Raw genomic sequence first — 8,251 nt, 5'->3', positions numbered from 1 at the left:
TACCCATAACAAAATTACTTTCTTTAAAAAAAACTCCTTGAGATGTACAATCCAGTACTGTTTTCTGAATTAACTTAATTCTATAGACTAAATTATATGTGAACAAATATCCACAACAAAGGTGTAAATCAGAGGTAAATCTTACTTTTAATCATGTTTAAAGTTTATGTGAGATCAACTTTACAGAGAATGTCAGCTTATGTAAGGTCAACCTGCAGTGAAATCACAAAATTGTCATAGGTGCTCCAGAGCTGTTGAGGGCAGCAGAGAGGCTAAAGAACAACTATGAACGGGAATATGAATTGAAAGGGGATGAGGTTTCCTGGTTAGCTGTTCATGCTGAACCAAAAAGTTCTATAATGCAAACATATTAATTATATTTAAATATTATAATAGTGTATTATACATAAAGTAAAATATTAATATACATTTTATTTAAATATAATGTAAAATAAATATAAGTTATAATTATTATATGGACAAAAAGCACTATAGGAGCTATTTTTTGCAAAAAAACAAGTACCTACTCAAGAAAGTATGGGATTTCAGACGCAGCTTTTATGCCCATGAACAAAGACTGCAGAATTTATCTTTTGAGATGAATGGGAATGATCAGAACCAGCAAAACATAACACACACTGATTAGCCACAATGCCTGAAATCATGTAGGTCCTTTTTGTGCTGCCAAAATAGCTCTGATGCTCTGAGGGACTCCACAAGACCTCTGAATGTGTCTTGCTGAATCTGGCACTAAGACATTAACAGCAGATCCTTTTGAAGGGTTAGTTCACCCAGAAAAGAAAATTCTGTTATTAATTACTCACCCTCATGTCACTCATTCCAAACCAGTAAGACCTTCGTTCATCTTCGGAACACAAATTAAGATATTTTTGATGAAATCCCAAAGCTTTCTGATTCCCCATATAACGCGATTACCACTTTCAAGGCCCAGAAAGGTACAAAAGACATTGTTAAAATAGTCCATGTGACTACAGTGGTTCAACCTTAATGTTATGAAGTGATGGGAATAATTTTTGTGTGCAAAAACAAAAATAATGATTTTATTCAACAATTTCTTCTGTTCTGTGTCAGTCTATGACGCTGTTCACATGAGCAGCACGACCCATGCGTGTGATGCTGATGCAGGAGCCGGCCAGTACTGAGCAGAACTCGGAAGCGCTGCACTGTGTTTACAACGTGAAAAGCGTCGGAGACTGACACGGAAGAGAATAAATTGTTGAATAAAGTCATTATTTTGGTTTGGGGTTTTGAAATAAATATTTTGTTAAAAAATATTTTTGTTGCGTCATAAAATTAAGGTTAAACCACTGTAGTCACTTGGACTATTTTTACAATGTCTTTAATACCTTTCTGGGCCTGGAAAGTGGTAATTGCATTGCTGTCTATGGAAGGACAGAATGATCTTGGATTTCATCAAAAATACCTTAATTTGTGTTCTGAAGATGAACAAAGATTTTTACAGGTCTGGAACGAAATGAGGATGAGTAATTAATGACAGAATTTTCATTTTTGGGTGAACTAACCCTTATGAGGTGAATCAGATTTGATGGTCCAGCACATCTCGAAGATGCTCAGTCGGACTGAGATTTAGGGAATTTGGAGGCCAATGCAACAACTTGAACCCTTTGTCATGTTCCTCAAACTATTCCTGAACAATTTTTACAGTGTGGCAGGATGCATTATCCTACTGAAACAGGCCATGGTCATCAGGGAATACCGTCACCATGAAGGGGAGTATGTGGTCTGCAACAATCTTTAGGTAGGTGGTACATCACTAACTAACATTAACACGAATTCTGGTACCGTCAAATTAACATTCACATGAATGCCAAGACCCAAGATTTCCAAACATCCCAACATGCCTCTGTCAACCTGCTTTCCTCCCATAAGCTGTGTTTCCACTGCAGGAACCTTCCCCAGGAACTAGGAACTAGGAACTTTGGGGTGGTACTCGGTGTGTTTCGACCGCAGGGTCTAAATGAAGCTCCGGATAAAAAAAATCCCCCTCAGAAAGTACCTGCTCGCCAGGTAGTACTTTTTCAAAGTTCTGTAACTTTCAGGGGTGGGACTTGGGAGCTGAACAAGCTGATTGGTTAAGTTCACGCAGCATTATGATTGGTTGACTCCACGCAGCATTTTATTTCACACATTCGTTTTTTAAATTCTGTTGCGGTGCATGCAGTAAGAGTTGTTTGCCATTCGAATCAACAATGGAGTTTAAAAAATACGGCCGATGGACTGACGATGAGGTTCAGGCTTTACTAAGCTTAAATGCGGAGGACAAAGTCCAGCAGGAACTGGAAAGTTGCGTGCAGTCCTACGTCACCGGACTAATTTCACGGTACTTAAGACCGCTATGGAAACGCAACTAGCTATAGGTATGCGGGTAAAAAGTTGCTGGGAAAAAAGTTCCTGGGACAAATTGTTCCAGGTAATTTCGGTGGAAACGTGGCTATAGTGCATCCTGCTGCCATCTCTTTCCCAGGTAAACGACGCACATGCACCCGACCATCCACCTGATCTAAAAGAAACCGTAATTCATCATGACCATGCAGGCAACCTTCTTCCATTGCTTCATGATCCAGTTCTAAGACTCTTGTCCTCATTGTAGGTGCTTTCAACAGTGGACACGGGTCATCATGGGCCAATCTGCGGCTATGTAGATTCTATAGGGCCCAACAAGTTAATAACCAACCTGATCTCAAATCTAACATTGCATGATATATGTGATTTCATAAAGCATTGCTCTCAAACTAAGTTCCTGGAGGGCCACAGCCCTGCAGGGCTTAGCTCCAACCCTAATTAAACACACCTGACCATGGTCTTTAGGATTACTAGAAATTCCAGAGTTTGAGACCACTGCATTAAAACATGCGCACCAGTCACAGAGGTTTAGCTTCCATCTCACTTACGATCTCCACTTTGCACTGCGACATTGGAAAGACACTGTTCATGGCCCAATGTCACTCGGCAGGCCAGCTGTAGCAGCAGGAGCGGGCGGTGTTGTGAAATCAGAGCCGGTGCAGGTAAGACAGAGGGCCTTTGTGCCCCCACCTTCCCCCTGCAGTCTGGGTAACACTCATACACTAGAGAGCCATGAGACAATCAGCTTCTCTTTGCTTCAGAGGGCTGGACAACACTCTCACACCGGACCCATGAACAATCGGCTTATTTGAATTCAAGCTACTGTGTTTTTTCTTTTCTTTTCTGGGTGGAGAGTTTGGTTGCATCTGTTATTGCAGCATTAGAGGGGAGATTATGTTACGACTCTCCTCTCATCTAACAATCACCTCTCTAAATAGTGAAGCCTTCTCATTCCAGGACAAACCAGCGACTTTCATACAGCAAATGTCGTCCTGTGCCTTTGAACAATCACCAAAGGTGTTGATCGTTCGATGTTTCCCCATTTCTCCTTTTGTTTCTGGAAGGCTCCTGTTGTCTGCCGTTCCTGGGTGGCATATAGAGGCTAATGTTTCGCCTTTGTCTGGGGTCAGACCCATTATCCCCTCATCTCTGTCTGAGTTGTGTGTGTCTGTGCTGACATTCGCCATCCCCTCCCCCTGTTTTCGCACATAGCTTTGTTTCAGAAGACCCCACACTTTGTCCAAGCCCCTCTGCTGCTCCTCCTCCTCCTCTCACTATATCACTCTTTTCATTGCTCCTGCTGTGAGTCTCACCGCCTTCAACAAGTCACTTGAGCAAAGGTGTAATTATCATGACAATGGAATGCGGCCTCTTGAGACTTCGTGATAGTTTTTCATAACATGTTGTGCTTCTCTGTTTTTGTTGTTTGCTTGACTTTTTGGAAATAGAATTGACTTTGTGGCCTCACAGAAATTCAGAAGGTAGAGAGTGTTTGCTCATATGTACAATACTGTGGAGTCAGTAAGAAATTAGTACTTTTATTCAGCAAGGATATATTAAAGGGTTAGTTCACTCAAAAATGAAATTTCTGTCATTTATTTCTCACCCTCGTGTCGTTCCAAACCTGTAAGAGCATCTTTCATCTTCAGAACACAAATTAAGATATTTTTGATGATTTTTTTTTTTTTATCCCATAGAGAGCAATGTAATTTCCGTCATTCAAGTTCAAGAAAGGTATTAAAGACATTGTTAAAATAGTCCATGTGATTACAGTAGTTCAAACGTAATGTTATGAAGGCCCCATTTACACTAGTGCGTTTTCGTTTTAAAATGCATAACTTTTGCTTTGGTTACGCCTGTCGTTTATATTACTCCGGCATTTTCAACCCTCGAAAACGCTGCTGAGCCGTTTTAGTTTGAAAACGCCAAGGTTGCGTATCAGCGTAAACGGACCAAAACGGAGACTTTTGAAAACATTGCCGTGTCTTTGACGACCGTGTAAACCATAACATGGAGGCTGAACTTCAATCTTTGCTGGCTTTGTTGTCATTTTTAGCAGCCATTGTGCAGTTAAACTCTGCAGTTTCTCAATACTGCAGCTACCTACATGTGCAAGAGGTAACTGTTTACTCTTGTACGCGCATGCCCAGTGTGCATGAACGGTCATGTGACGTGCATTTTCGGTCGTGTAGTGTAGATGGAGAGCAATTCTGAAACGCCAGTGTAGGCGAGGATCCTTTTCATTTTTAAAACGCCATTTCAAATTGTTAAATAAAGTCATTATTTTTTAGTTTTTGCGCACAAAAATTATTCTCGTCGCTTCGTAGCATTAAGGTTGAACCACTGCAGTCACGTTGACTATTTTAACAATGTCTTTACTACTTTTCTGAACCTTGAATGATGGTAATTGCATTGCTTTCTATGGAGGATAAAAAAAAACAACCTTGGATTTCATCAAAAATATCTTAATTTGTGTTCCGAAGATGAAAGAAGGGTGAGTAATTAATGACAGAAATTAAATTTTTGGGTGAACTAACCCTTTATTCCAAAGTCACACTAAAGACATTTATTAAAAATAAATGCTGTTTTTTGAACTTTCTATTTATTAAAGGATTCTGAAAAAATTTATCAGTTTCCACAAAAATATTACGCAGCACAACTGTTTTCAACATTAATAAAAAATGTTTGTGAGAGATATACGCCAGTAGGCTATATAGTCTGCTTCTCATCATTCCTTCACATTACAGTCAAAAATAAGAAAACGGCCTGCTTACGTGTTGCTTTAAATCTGTGAAACATGAGAGAGACCATTGATGGGCATCTGTGCCAGTGACATTATTATCAACTGCTAGGCCCTGCAGTGTTTGAGAGGCACTTATATGCAGTTCTTAGTCAGCTGGACAACCCCAGGGACACGCAAAGTGGAGCAGTTGTTGAGGAAATTATCCTTTTTCCTGCCTCTAAGGCAAGGGAATACTGGGTTACAGTGTGAGAAACCTGTGCAGTTGTGTTTGACTGGCTCATTGGCATCTCCCAGTGGGAACACCACACCCCTGTGCTGTCTACATGGCTTTAATCATGGCTTTATGCAGGTAACTGCATTAGTAAATTGTCCTGCGTTTCGTTATTTTAAGTGTGTTTTATATTTATCATTATGGTCTGATGCCTATATAGCTAAACGATACAGTAGATTATATAAAACACAATTTGGGGAACCAACCGCCCTGTGTTATTTACAGTAACTCTTCCGGCATGCATGTTTCAGTCTATACACCAAGCAACAATGGAAACAAACACAGGAAAACAAAATTCCTTTGCTGCTATAGTACTAGGCTGATTCCTAGCACCATTGACCATTTCTCAGTCTAAACAGTCTGAAGGAAACCATCTTGAACAACATAAACCCCAACATGAACAATAATGAGTAATCACCACCAGATATAAACTATACCATTCAAAGATTTGGGGTCAGTAAGATTTTTTTTTTTTATAGGAAGTCTCATGCTCACCAAGGCTGCAGTTATTTGGTCAAAATTACAATAAAACAGTGTTGTGAAATATTATTTAAAAAGAAATTATTCCTGTGATGGCAAAGCTGAATTTTCAGCATCATTACTCCAGTCTTCAGTGTCACATGATGCTTCAGAAATCATTCTAATATGCTGATTTGATGCTCAAGAAACATTTTTTTATTATCAATGTTGAAAAATATTGCTGCATAAAACTTTTTCAGGATTCTTTGATTAATAGAAAGGTCAAAAGAACAGCATTTACTTGAAATAGAAATTTATAACATTATAAATTTTTTACTGTCACTTTTGATCTATTTAATATATCCTCACTAAATAAAGGTATTAATTTCATTAAAAGAAAAAATTATTCTTACTGACTCAACTTTTGAACAGTGTGGATGATATAACCATTTAGCAGCTTAAAATGAAGTACAGATGTGAGAAAACACATAATAATATATAATATACTATATCTTGTTTAACCACATTAAAAATGTGTCTGGAGTTTTCTCATGATGTTTCAATAAGACGTATGCCCTTTTTAGTGTAATCCTACACTGCGCTGACCCGGATATCTCCCTCATTGATGTGAAAAGCACTAACACAGAACAGGAAGTCCAAGGGAGGCAGTTCCTGGATGGATGTAGTCACCTTGGTGCAGGGTCACTGGAATCAGCAGGAGTCCTTTAAGATGCCGGCATTTGCCTAAGTAACCTCTAATACATGCAGCGTTTGATGTTGATTTTTACAAGGCATTTGGAAGGCTGATTGTTCCTTGGCGGCTTTTAAAAAAAAAAAAAAATCTTCATTAAAGCAAATGGAAGTCAACAATGACCTGACACTAGTTATGAAGTGACAGATGACATGGCACAGGGGTTACATGATATGACCTAGACCTTTTCTAACTTATGGCACAAAACATGCCTTTTCTATCATTTCAAACATTCGATACACTGTGTAAACCCCTAATAACAGACATCATCAAGTGCACCTGCAGTGGAGCGCGTGTGTGTTCTTGCTGTACACCCTGCAATTACTCTAGCGCTTGGGTTTAAACTCTCACTCTACTGTGAACATCACCATGTTTGAATAACAGCCCTGCACAGTTGTGAAGAATTTTGTGTATCGCTGGACTGCTGTCTGTGTGTCTTTGAGCTGAATTTATCTCGACTTATGATAAAAATGTTGTGATAAAATCACAATAGAATTAACATATTGGATTATATTTTCCACAGATGGATCATTTGTCCTGTATGTCACATAAACATTGACTGACAGTGTCATATATTATTTCCAAGATAATTAACCTACAGCAATACCAAGATATTCTGTGAAATGGTTTAGATCCTGTAGACTAAACATCTAGTAAAAACAAAATAAAGAATTTTGAACATTAAATTACTTCAATCAAAACCTCATTTTGATGCAGCACTCAGTGCCACATTGATTTTTCTCTATAATGTCTAATGGCATTCTTAACTGCCTTTACATCAGCTCATACCATAAAGTTTTAACAGGAAGCAGTGAAAAGTGTCTTTGATCCAGTTTACTGCAGGAGGGTACATGTGCACTCATAATGAAAGAGTAATGAAGGAGTCATGTTTCAGTCTGTCACAGACAGTGTATGACTCTAAGTACATTATTTTTGCTATTTGTAAATGTTCCAAATTTGCACTAGATTACACTAAAGATGATACTGAAATTTCTCCTCTTTTTTTTTTTTTTTTTAATACACTCCTAAAAAAAAAGGATCTATATTGGCATTTATGGTTCCATGAAGATCATTTAACATCCATGGAACCTTTCCATTGCACAAAAGGTTCTTTAAGTGAAAAAGGTAAGATTATTAAAATGTACTTCACATTAAGAACAAAAATGGTTCTTTTAAGAACTAATCACTGGAAGGTTCTTTGGGGAACCCAAAATGTTTCATTGCATTGCACTGCACTCTTAGAAAAGGTTCTAAATAGAACCTTAAGAGTTCTGTTAGGCGCTTCATATATAGAACATTTTAGAGGTTCCCTTCATTTTATTAAATTTTATAAATTAAATGGCTCGCAAACATGCTTTATCACTAGAAAATATTGAAATAATCTGTTAAACATCAAAGTATTATGCAATAGGGGTGTACAATATCCTCATATCACGATACTGACCTCACAATACGATATTATTGCAATACTCCAAGACATGGTAAATGGTTATCAAAAAATGTACTGTTGGTTAAAATGTTAAATTTGGTATTACATTGGGGGTGGAAATGAACAGGCTTGGACTTGGTGCTGGTAACCCAATGCACAGGACAATGTTGATACTAGAATAAAAATATTCATGATTCTGAAGCTGAAAATACA

Source organism: Megalobrama amblycephala, linkage group LG10 (genome assembly GCF_018812025.1).
Source record: "Megalobrama amblycephala isolate DHTTF-2021 linkage group LG10, ASM1881202v1, whole genome shotgun sequence".
NCBI classification, from domain to species: Eukaryota; Metazoa; Chordata; class Actinopteri; order Cypriniformes; family Xenocyprididae; genus Megalobrama; species Megalobrama amblycephala.
Note: the sequence above shows the minus strand (reverse complement) of the source record.